This window comes from Vidua chalybeata, chromosome 5, assembly GCF_026979565.1.
Source record: "Vidua chalybeata isolate OUT-0048 chromosome 5, bVidCha1 merged haplotype, whole genome shotgun sequence".
Classification (NCBI taxonomy): domain Eukaryota; kingdom Metazoa; phylum Chordata; class Aves; order Passeriformes; family Viduidae; genus Vidua; species Vidua chalybeata.
The window spans coordinates 70,099,390-70,111,103 of record NC_071534.1 but is presented as its reverse complement, the minus strand read 5'-3'; the positions used below and the strand labels follow the sequence as shown (position 1 = coordinate 70,111,103).

Below are 11,714 nucleotides of genomic sequence, written 5' to 3'. Positions count from 1 at the left end.
TCCCCCCACTCCTGGCTGGTTTAGAGGCGGGGGGGGGGAAAGGCTGGGGGAGGGAGGGAGGGGAGGGAAGGGGTGATTTGGGGGGGGGGAGTGAAAACTGGAGCTGCGTTTGCCCCCCCCCATTCTCTCCCCCCCGGCTCTGGGCGAGCCAGACACGGTTTGCCCAGTGCAGAGAGAGGGGCTCCGTGTTCCGCCTCCGTGGAGTATTTGGGATTGGAGAGAGACACACACGCACACACGCGCACACACACACACACACACGCACACAGAGACCATCTGCAGTGTCAATGCGGCGCCTGCTCTGAAGACTGAAGTGGGGGGAAAGGAGAGGAGAGAAATATAATATATATATATATATATATATATATATATATTTACACCAAAACCCACCCAAAGCAAGCGAGGAGCATTCCCAGGTAAGGAGCCCCCCGCCCCGCCCGGGCAGCGGGGGCTGCGGGAGGATGCCCCGGAGGATGCCCCGGGAGGGCTGGCGGGGCTGCAGCGGTACCTGCCCTCCACACCTGGCGGCAGTGGAAAGGGGGGCTCTGGGAGGCGCCCCCGCCGCTGCTCCCCACCCCCGGGTCCCGGGAAGGGGGTCTGGGATGGAGGGCAGGGACCCCCGCGGACAGCGGGCTGAGCCGGGGGGTTCGGGCACGGCCCCTCCGCCCCTCCCGGCCCGGTTTGGGAGGATGCCGGGCGGGGGGCCGCGGCGGGGATCCCCCCTTCTCCACATCCCCAGCGCGGAGGGGACGCGGTGGCCGGTGTCCCCCTTTCCCGGGTCCCCGATGGCTTTTTCCCCATGCACAAGGCTCAACTTTTCTCCGCGGAGGTAGCGGCTCCAGCGGCTCAGCCCGTCCCTCATCACCCTCGGCATCCCCCGGCTGCGGATTTTCCTCCCCTCGGGGGGTATTTTCCCCCTTCGATGCTCCAGAGCTCTCCTCGGGCGAGGGGCTGGAGGCATTTGCAAACTTTTCCTGCTCCCGGTGAGGTTGCAGCTGGACGGGGCTGGAGGCAGAGCCCTATTCCCGGGGAGGATAACACCTCCCGGGTGACCGATGGATGGGGACAGGGTCCAGCCCCGGTGGTGAACACCTAAGAGGGAAGGGCAGAGCCCCGTCGCTTCCCTTCCTGCAAGGTGCCGGAGAGTTTCCCTGCCCAAATCCCGGCTGCGGAGTCAGCGCTGCTGAACCTCCCTCCTTTCCCTCGGTGCATGTGTGTGCTGCAACCGAAACCTGCGTATTGATGCTCTGCGTTTATCACACATATGCCCTTAAATTATGTAGACCGGGAGAAGTGATCTAAACACCGAGCCGCGCGTTGTTTTGGTGGAAATCCACGTTGTTTCTGTGGAAATCTGATACTCCGGCAGCAGCTGAGTTCCTCGCAGACAAACAAACCCGCTTGCTCAGCCGCAGCAGGGCTGTTTGGGTTTGTAGCGGCTGCTCCATCCCCAGCCCGGAGGAAATCCTCCTCCCGGGGCTCCATCTGCTCCCCGTGCCGCGAAGGGATGCGGCGTTCGGCGTGCTGGGTGCGGGGGTAGCACCCGCAGGGCTCGCCCTGGTGGGAAGGAGCCGGTGGAACGCGTGTGGCTCCGCACCTCTCCCGAAAAACTTCCACACCCCGCGCTGCTTCGCAGCCCTGCCGCCGGGCAGCGGTGCGGGAGAGCTCGCTGGAAGCGCACCTGATTGTCCACGGCTTCCCTCCGCTGCCGGGAGGCGATGCCTGGGAACAGAGGTTCTGGGAAAAGCGAGGGGAGTCTGGCGCTCCCCGAGTCGTGGGGGTGAGTGGTGCAGAGGGGAGGTTCGGACCGGGACTCCCGAGACTGCCGGGGGATGCTCTCGTTCCCTGGGAACAATGACGGTGCCAGGGGATTTTTACAGCCGACGCAAACTGCTCGCAGCCTTCTAGGGACTTGTCTTGAGCGTGCACAAATATTTTGGAGGGCGGAAAGCGTGCCAACTTATTTTCTTTACCTGCCCTCTGCTTCACCCGGGTGCTGTTTGTAGAAATGCGCGAGCGGGCAGGACCAGGGGGGCACGGGGGGCACGGGCTTCGGCGTCTCTGTGATTTTAATTACGGCGTGTGCCTCCCAGCGTGGGATTAGGTGCTTCCTCCCCCCGCCTAAGCCTCTGGCTGGAGGTGCAGGGGATGCGAGCAGCGTTTTGCTTGGTGGTTTTTTTTTTTTTTTTGTTGTTTTTTTTTTTTTTTTTTTTTGCCTGGGGAAGTGCGTGTTTGTTTGTTTGTTTGTTTGTGTGTGTGGGATCCTTGGCTAAGCCGGGCTTCAAGCGGTGCAACAGATGTGTGTGTGTGCTTCGCGTGTGCAGCCAGGTTTAAACACGCAACCCCAGCCCCGGCACGAAAACCTGGGGCTTTTCTCCCCTCCTCTGCCCAGACCCACCCTCCATGGGGGTGTCTCCTTTCCGTAAGGACCACTCCAAGGCTTCTTCTCTCTCTGTCCCATCCTAAATGTGTGGCGCTCGGCGGTATAGATACCACGCGAAATAAATGACAGCCGCATGATCTAAGTGTTGTTTATGTCCAAGACGGGTGTTTTAGAAGCCGGGCTGATGATCAATCGCGGTGCTGTAGGCAAGCATTTGCTCGATGATCGTAACTGCCTCGCAGGCACCGGAGGGCTGGTGCCAAATGCGCTGTGCGCGCAGCCCGGCTGGGGAGGGACGCTGCAAACCCAAAGGGAGATGCTGAACTTCTCCGCAGGGAGAGGCGATATTTGAGCTTTTCCTCACCGGATTCACCTGGCAGCATCCCTCCCTGCAGCGCAGAGAGCCTGGTGCTCGGCAGCCGGTGGGTGAGGCAAAGCGAAGGGCTGAGCAGAGGCAGGAGAGCGGCGGAGCTGCGCTGCCGGCAAGGCAGGAGCCGTCTGTGGCAGCCCCATCCCGGGGGGCTCTGGCTTGCCGGAGCCGCTTTCGTATCAATTCCTCTACTTTCGCAGGCTGAGGAGGGGGAGGAGAGATGCCGGCGCCCCTTTTGTGTTGCATCTTTTTCCTTTTACTGAACCGCTTTGTCTCTGCCTCCCGATGCCGAGGGGTTGCAGTAAAACCGAGCTCCCTCTCGCCGTGCCGGGGCTGGATTCGTGTGAAGAGCCTGGCAAGATCTTACGATGCTCGGGGTGTGCTGAGGGTTAACGCCGTGCGGGAATCAGTTTCTTGTGAGGAAGGGAACCCCTGTTTCCTGCAAAGCTGAGAAGGATGCTGGCACTGTGGGCTCCAGGCTGGGATCTGACCCGGGGAGGGTGTCAGAGGTGGGGCTGCTGAGTTTCGGAGTTAGCAGCGCCAGAGTTTGGGGCTTGGCACTGCCCACATGTGTTTTGGAGCGGGATGGCGTGCTGTCCTGGGAATCATTTGGCTCCTCTTGATCTATTTATTATTTATAACCCCTCTAAAGTGGGGTCCCGCATAGCTGAGACTCCAAAGTCTCATGTGCTGCCCATGAATCCCCCTCCCCACCCAGGGATGCGTTTTGGGCTGTGACTGTTTCCCCTAGCAAAGCCCTCGAACTGCTTCATGCTCTAACAAAAAGCATCTGGGGAACCTTTCTGGCTCTCTGAAAGGCTTCAGAAGGCTCTTTCTTACTCCTTCCTTCTGGCTTGCGAGACTCAGGGAAGGGACAGCAGCGCTCCAGGCGCCCAAGGCAACGAGACTTCCCGTCTGTGCAGAGAGTCTGGGCAGCCCACTGCCTTTCTGCAGGGCATCAGTGATGAGCGTGCTTCCCTGCGTGACTGTCTTCCTGTGAAAAGTGCTTTATATCCCTCAGCTTTGAGCTCTCAAGGAGCCTGTGACAAAAAGAAAAAAGAAGAAGAAGAAAAAAAATTACGTAGTACTGCCCACATGTTTTTTACTCAGGCTCTGAATGGTTTTAAAACACAACCATTTACTCCATTCCCGTGGTGTGGATTGGGAAACTGAGGCACGGGGTTTTAAAACATAACCACTCATTCAATTCCCTGTGGAATGGATTGGGAAACTGAGGCACAGAGAGGCAAACAGCTCAGTCCACATTTATTGATGAGGAATTCTCACTCACCAGCCTGAAATGCAAACTGAGCCCCAAGTGGGACTCGGTGATGAGAGCGGGGAGTGGTGCCCTGCCCTCCAGTCTGTGCTTCAATAGCCAAGAGCAGCCCTTGGACAGAACAGGGCATTTTCAGGATTGAATTTTTTCCCAGTTAAAATGGCAAATGGGTGTTTTGAAGTGAAAAAGTATCACAGAATTGTGGAATTACAGAACAGTTTGGGTTGGAAGGGACTTTAAAGATCATCTAGTTCCAATACCTTGCCATGGGCAGAGACAACCAAACACTTTGGGTTAGGGAATTGGCCTGGGAGCAGCTGTGCTTTCATGGACCTCAGTCCCAGTGCCTTTAAAATTTGCTGCAAAATATTTTTAATCACATTTGGGAATGGAGACATCATTGCAAAAATGACATGCTGAGTTCCCCACAGCCTGTGTGGCGATTTTCTGTATCTGGCATTCTCCCTTGGGTTTTTTTTTGACTCATCCCAAGGAATAGTCTGGGTATTTTTGTTGGTGCATGAGCTCTGTTAGTTTGCCTCGTCCTTAAGGGGCTGAGCAGCCACCCAGGTAAGAGGTGCCAACTCTGCATCCCCTGCCAGAGCCCCCAGTGTCATGTGGCACCTGTCCTGAGCCCTTTCCTTGGTAAAAACCCCTCTGTGAGCCCTTAGAGATGCTCTGAAGGCCCTGAACAGTCGTTTGAAAACCCAATGACCCCTTCATTTTAGAAACCTGTAGCTCTCCAGGTCCAGCTGATGTGAACATTGCCAGGGACACGCTCCCTTCCCAGGGGATTCCTGGAGCCATGGAGGAAGCCAGCTTTTTGCTGAAATACAATGTTCCCAGCTGTTGCTACCTCAAATACTGATGTTTGTAGCAGACACAAACTTCTCAGAGCCTGAAGACCTGGGGGAGAGCAGTGACTGGGTTCAAACCCCCATCCCACTTTGCTACCTCTCAGCAGGTGGCTGTGACCTCACCTGGAATCACTAGAGAGAGAGAGAGATCACTTGCAGACTCTGTCACTTGCTTTTAACTCCAGACTTTGCTGCTGAGAGGGTTTCCCCCCCTTTAAAAAAAAAGTGGTTTTTAAATGCTTCATGCAGTGAAACAGAAATCCAGACCCAAAAGTCAAGTGGCTGAGATTCCCAGGCTTCTTTTGCATTGGGATAAAGAAAAAGTTCTGCTGAGCATGGCAGGACTTACACTTGTGACCCAAAAGGGAGATGTTGCACCTCTGCTTCTCCTACTTTTCATGCCTGATCTCTGAGTTTCCTTCCATCTCTATTATCCACACACTGATCTGCTGGGGCTTTCCCACCCAGCCATTGGCAATAAATTTATGGGATTTGACTGGCACTTGAATTTGCCAGGACGAATGTGTGGCTCTAATGCAGACAATACAGGTTAGCTTTCCACTACAGGCATTTGCATGATCTATACCCACACATTTCCCCCTTCTCTGCTCTCCTGCAAGGGCCAGAGGGATAAATCTTGATCCTGGGTGAACTCTCAGAGCCAAATGCACATAAATGTTTGTGAAACAAGGCTCCACAACCTCTGTGTTATTTCTCCTGGAGCTTAAAACACTCCACAGGGGAGGAAAGGTGAGGCTTGTGAAGGTGTTTTATTCCCAGTAGTGTTTTCCTGGGAAACAGTGAGGTGATGCTGGAGTGGTGACCACCTGTAGATGGTTAATATTTATATATTTGCTTTTTTTTTTCTGCATGAGGAACTGGCACTTGCTGCCAGCAGCCCCCTGACGCTCATTCATGCCGAGCCTCGCTGGGGACTGTCCGGGCATTCCACTGTTTGGTGACTTGATCTTAGAGTTATAGGGATCAGGAGGATGAATTAGCAATAAATTACAGCCTGGATGGCTTCATCCTCAGCAGTGACAAGGTTTAAATTAAAAATATCTTGCTGGGATGAAGCACCAGCAAGTCAAGCTCTGGTGTTGTGTCAGTCTGGGTTCTGCAGTGAGAGCTCAGCCCCTGTGGAGCAGGAACAGGAGGAGCCCACCCATCGATTCCCAGCTGAACTGGGAAATTGCCACTTTGTTTCTCCTGTCAAATATTCTTTCTTTCCTCTCCTTTCCACATCTTTCCCCACCTGAAGGGAGGATGGTCATGCTGGGAAGTTGGGAGAAGCTTTGTGGATTCGCTGCACGTGCGCGTGGCCCTGTTTGACTTGGTTAGAGCATATTTGATTGTGAAAAGGGATTTATTTGTTTTTTGTGACAGGGGATTTGTCTATAATGTAGTGCTGGAAAGAAAACTCATTTAGAGACTAAGGAGGTGTATCCTGTTACAATTGCCTATTGATGGAATAGCAAGTGCTTGGTGTGCTACACAGCTTCATTTTACTTTAGGGAAACTTACCCTGGGCTGCCAAAGGGAGGCTTGGATTTGATGGAGACCTGTCCCACAGCTCCCAATGGATTCCTTGGCTTCTTGTTTCCCCATTTATCAAGTGGGGGAAGACTCCTACAAGTGACTGTTCCTTTCAGCCACCACCTAATGCCTGCTTTGCTCTAATAACCTTTAAAAATTACTCACTTGTGAAGGGAGTAAAAGCGGGCGGGGGCTTTGTTGGGAACTCCCTCACCAGCCTGAGGAATGGCATCATGCCCATGGATAATGGGCACTGTCCCACCTGTGGGCAGTGCCACCTTCTTCTGCTGGCTGGGAAGAGGCTTTCAGAGGTGCTGAGGAACAGGAGGGTCTACATTCAAGGCAAAAGCTCTGCCCCCACAGCCCTGGAATACAACCACACCAATTGTGGAGCCAGTCAAAAGCTGTGATTTTTCTTTAATGGACACTCTAGAGAAGAAAAGCACACAGCCAAGTTAGGGTGTGCATGTGTGCCTTAGGAAAAAAAGAAGTTTTTGGGCTGTTTTGGGAAACTCCTTCTATTTGTCAGGGTTTTGGTGCAAATTTCTGGGTCTTGCTAAAGGTTGAGCAATGTGGAGTTTTTAAGACGTGGAGTTAAACACGTGGAGTTTTTAAGCCATTCTCCTGAGAGGTGTAAGTGTTGAGGGGTTGGTATTTGCATGGATAATTTTGGGCATTTCCTCCCTTTGGTTGTGCCTCACCCTTTGCACTCTCCCCTTCACCGTGTCCTCCTGGCTGGACAGTGGGGCTGTCCCCTGTCACAGCCTCCTTTCCTTCCAGCCCCCCTGCATCCCAGGCCTGATTTGGGGGGTTGCAATGACCTCGATACACGATGCTTTTGAGATCCCTCCTTGGATCCCAGGACTGATCTGGGGGGTTGCAATGACATCAGTACCTGGTGCTTTTGAGACTCCATACCCCAATCACCGCTTGGATCCCTGACTGCTCCTCCCCAGATCATCCAAACAGCTTCCCCAGGGAGGGCAGTGCTCAGGGACAACTTGGAGGGGGACTTCTTGCTTTAAGTCCAGCTGTGCCACCACTGAAGCCACCTCTGGGAGGGCAGTTGCCTCCTCACCCTGAAGACGGCGGGATGAGCTCCGAGTTCTCCTCCTGCGCCGAGCTGCTATGGTGATGAGTTGCTATAGAAACACATATTTAGCATTATTATTTATTACTGAAAGGTGCTTCTTTTCATCCCTTAAAAGCAGGGTTGTGCCCAGCAGACCCCAATGCTGGGTGTGGGACACTGCCCACCCTGCCCATGTGGGATGGGGGGTTAAGCTTCCCGGGAATCCAGGTTTATCCAGGCTAGAGGCAGGGAACCGTGCTGTGCTGCCCCAGCAGGCTGATCTGGTTAAACAAATCCCCCAGTTTGTTCCCGTCACAGGTCCCTTCCCTCGTCGGATCCCTCCTTTGGAGGGGGATTTGAGCGAAACGTTTGGTTATAATGAGCTTACTCATTTCCAAACTGGTAATCGCCTGTCACCATTCGGGGCGTGGGGCTGGCATCAAGTTCTGTGACAATGACTCTTCATCCAGCACAAACGCTGCATTCACGGCACCTCGTAGGCGCTGCCCGCTAAATACCTGCTCTCATCTCTGCCTCTGCTGCTCCTCGTTGTTTGCTGGAGTCCCTCCCTGTCTGCAAGCCCGGCCCTCTGTGCTGGGAGGCAGGGAAGCTCCTCTGATGCTCCCGTGCTCTGCTCAGCCCCCCTGGTGCTGGGCACCCCTCCAGGGCTGCAAGGGGCCAAGCACAGCGAGCCCTGCTCAGGGCATGGCTCTGCCTGCCCTCACCATCACTTTCCAGTGTCCATGGGTGGGATAGATCCTGCTTTTGGGGGTCTTGCTCCCCAGGAATGGGTGCAGGGGGCAGGAGCAGGTTTCCTTTGCAGCAGGGACCTGCCCGGATCCCGTTTATCCAGCACATCCATTGGTTTTGGGAATGCTCAGGAGGTGCAAGGGGGATGCAAAGGGGTCTCCTGCCTGCAGCCACTGGATTCACAGCTTCCCCTGGAAGCTGGCAGTGCTGCAGAGGTGGCTCTTCAAGGAAACCTCCCTGCTTCCCTCCTGCTGTCCTTCACAGCCTGGCAGCCCTGAGGATGCTGCAGTGGCTGCAGAGGGGTGGCTCGGTGGGGACAGGAGGCTGTGGGAGGATGGAGGGATGTCCAGGGGCACTGGGAGGAGTGAGGCTGCTTTCCCTCTCTGGCTGGGGCAAGGGAGGGCTTGGCTTGGCTTGCAGCAGGGATAAGCTGTGCAGTTCATTCTTGTTCCCTGGAAATTGCCTAGTGGGGGAAAAAAGAAAAAAAAAAAAAAAAAAGAAAAAAAAAAAAAAGGAAAACAACACAGCTTTTCTGGATGCTGAATTAACAACTGGGAGGTGAAGTTTCAGGGCTGGTTGGAGCAGCTGCAGGGGATGGCTTGGCCCCTCCCCTCACACCCTGCACAGGTGCTGCAGGTGCAGGTGCTGCCCTGGGAGATGGGGCGGGGAGGGATGCAGGAATGGCTGGACCAGTGCAGGACGCTGGGTAGGCAGAGACCTGGGCTTGGGGAAATCTCTGCTGCTGCTGCTTGCAGGGTGAGTTCCCTGAATCCCTCCACCTTTGGCAGCCTTTGAGGAAACAAAAGGAGGTTCTTTAAAGCACCCCCTCAGGCAGGAATAAAACACCTTCCTTTGCAGAGCCGTCTCGTTGCTTGAAGTCATTCCCTTTGGGCTTTGCATTTTCCTTCTTGGAAGCTCTGTTCCCTGCAGGGAAGAGAAGAAAATTCCTGGGGTGAAGGAGCAGGGCTGAGGGGGATGGGGGGGGCCTTCCTGGAAAGTGTGGGATGGAAATGGAGGAAGGGAAAAAGGGATCCAGCGTAGGGGTCTAGGGGTGAATGGAGACCACTGTACCCCCACGTGTAGGGTCACATCAGCCTGGCTCTGTTGTAGGGGTGGTTGGGAGCATCCTGTAGGGTGGGAGGTGCTCCTGCACATCCTGCACGTGCCAACCCCTTCTCCTGGTGAGGGGAGGCCACCAGAGTGGGGTCTCTCTGAAAAGAGGGGGGCTTGCTGTGTTCTGGTTGGGTCACCCTTGTCCATGTGGGTCTGGAGGGTTTGGGTTTTGCTTCTAGCACCCCTTTTTTCCCCACTCTGAGCTGCACCAACTGCTTGGATATGTGTTTTGGAGAGGTCATCCAAGTGGTGGAATGGATTTGGGGCCGATTTGGGAGTCCCCGTGGATCCCACCAGCCCTGAGACCATGCAGTCTCAGGTTTGTCTCCAACAGCCCACTGAGGGTGGAGTCATTTTGGCCACCTTTGCATCCTCTGGCTTTCCCTTCCTGGTCTCCAAGGTCACTCCCAGAGATCAGGAGCTGCTCACCTGGGCTAGGCAAGGGCAGGAGGCACCTTGGAGCTGCACCCTCTGCCTGGGTGAGGGATGGAGAAGGGAGGAGAGGCAGGAGAGCCACGTCAGGAGCTGGGTACTTAAACCAGCACCCCTTAGAGACACTCAGGAGGGATTTTTTTTCCTCCTTTATGATGAAGTTTCTGCCCTCGCCTGCCTCAGCAAGGCAAACACTCAAGGGGATGCCTCTGAATGAAAGCACCAACTTTTAGGACAAATTTCTCTCTGCATAATGTCTCAAAGAAAGCGAGGGGAGGAAACAGCAAGCAGGCCTAATTAGGTAAGTATTCCCCATTAGGAAGGGGAAGGAGCTATCAAGTCGATTTCCATTTCCTTCTTATTTTACATGCCTGATTTTTCCGCCTCTCCAGGAGGCGGTGTGTGAAGTAGGTCTCTCCTTAGCTTGGAGAAGTAAATAATCAGGACGCGATGAGCTCCCGAAGCTCTTCCCAAAGCTTTCCAAATCTGGACTAAGCTGAGGATTTTTAGCATCTTCACCAGGAGCTCCCCAGCATCCATGAGACCTGGCAGGGACTTATTTCTCCCCTCCACGCTGGAGAACCAAGGTGGGCAGCAGGACTTGCATATTCCAGGTGTGTTCTGCAGATATTTCTCCCCGTTTCACCTGTTCAGCGTGGAATCTCTTGCTCTCCTGGCTGCTTCCCAGTATGTGAACACACTTGCTGCACTGGGAAATGTGGTTGGGATCAGCCCCTAAACCACCACCCAGTCCACCCCTACCTGAGCCCAGCGTGTCCCCGTGTCCCCACGTCCTCCTGGCCGTGCTTCACCCCCCGTGTTCCCAAAGTTGCTCTCCTGGCTGTGCTCTCTGCTGCCTCTTAGAACAACACATTGCAGCGTGGGCTGCAATTATGGAGCCATCAACGGGTTCTTGTGACACATTTTGGCGAGCCCGGGGACGCTTTGTGCACCAGCCTGCGAGGGAAGCTCTCTCCTCCCCCCTTTTGCTGCCTCCCCCTGCTCCAGAGTCTGTAAGTGGTGTTATTAAAGGCTGTCGGGAGCTGCTGTCATTGGCACAGTCAATGGCTGACACAAGGCAGCCCTCAGACTTTGACTCATCACACACACACACTTTGCAATGCATGAGCCACAAAAAAAGCCCATTTCTCACAAGCATCACCCCTTCCCCAGCTGCTTGGGCCCTTTTCTGCATTCATTTCAGAGAAGAAGCCTTGATTGTCCTGCAGTGTGAGGAAGGGATTGGAGTTGCATCATGCTGCCTGCACGTTCCCAGCTCTCTCATTATCTTTTGCTGGAAGTTGTGATGCCTTTTTCCCTAAATACAACTCCATGCATCCATATATATAGATATATATGTGTGTGTGTGTGTATGTTTTATACATATACATAAAAATACACATTTATATGCACATTGCTACACACAAATGCAAACTACACATGCTTTGGAAATGCCAAGCTGTTCACCCTGCACTTTTCACAGATCGCTGCCAATTTTCCCCTCACAGTTCAGGAAAGGTTTTGCAGGTCCAGATTTTTGGAGAAGGAAGAGCAACCTTGTTGCAATAGCTGGAGTTAGGACGGATGTAGACAAAAAACCTCAGTTTTCCTTTTTCCTCCAGCATCCCTTGTTCAGATGCTGGTGGCAGAAGAGTTGTTTTCCAGCTTGTAGGGAGGAGAGGGAAGAAAGAAAAGAGTTTGAGGTTTTCCTCCACCGCAGAACTGGGAATAAATAGAGCAAATTTGGACAAACCTTTGTGTCTGGGAATGTGCTCCAGTTGAGCTTGGCTGCCTCAGTGCTTTTCAGAAGGTGCTGGTCCAGGCCCTGCTGGTAGCAAAGGAGTCTCTGGGGGGCTCTCAGGGGTAGGGGATGATCGTGCAGCAATTCCCATCCTTCCCAGTGGTGCAGCTGGACCCTGGCC

The 11,714-nt window shown here is 54.1% G+C and overlaps 1 protein-coding gene across 3 annotated transcripts in view; it reads left to right on the top strand.

Moving 5' to 3' along the window:
* The first annotated feature begins 225 nt into the window (after positions 1-225).
* PLXNA4 (plexin A4) overlaps positions 226-11,714 on the top strand; it is a 440,787-nt gene continuing 429,298 nt past the window's right edge. For all 3 annotated transcript variants that reach the window (XM_053942305.1, XM_053942306.1, XM_053942307.1), the window contains exon 1: positions 226-416. The gene's annotated coding sequence lies outside the window, so the exon portion shown is untranslated. The remainder of the gene's footprint in view (positions 417-11,714) is intronic.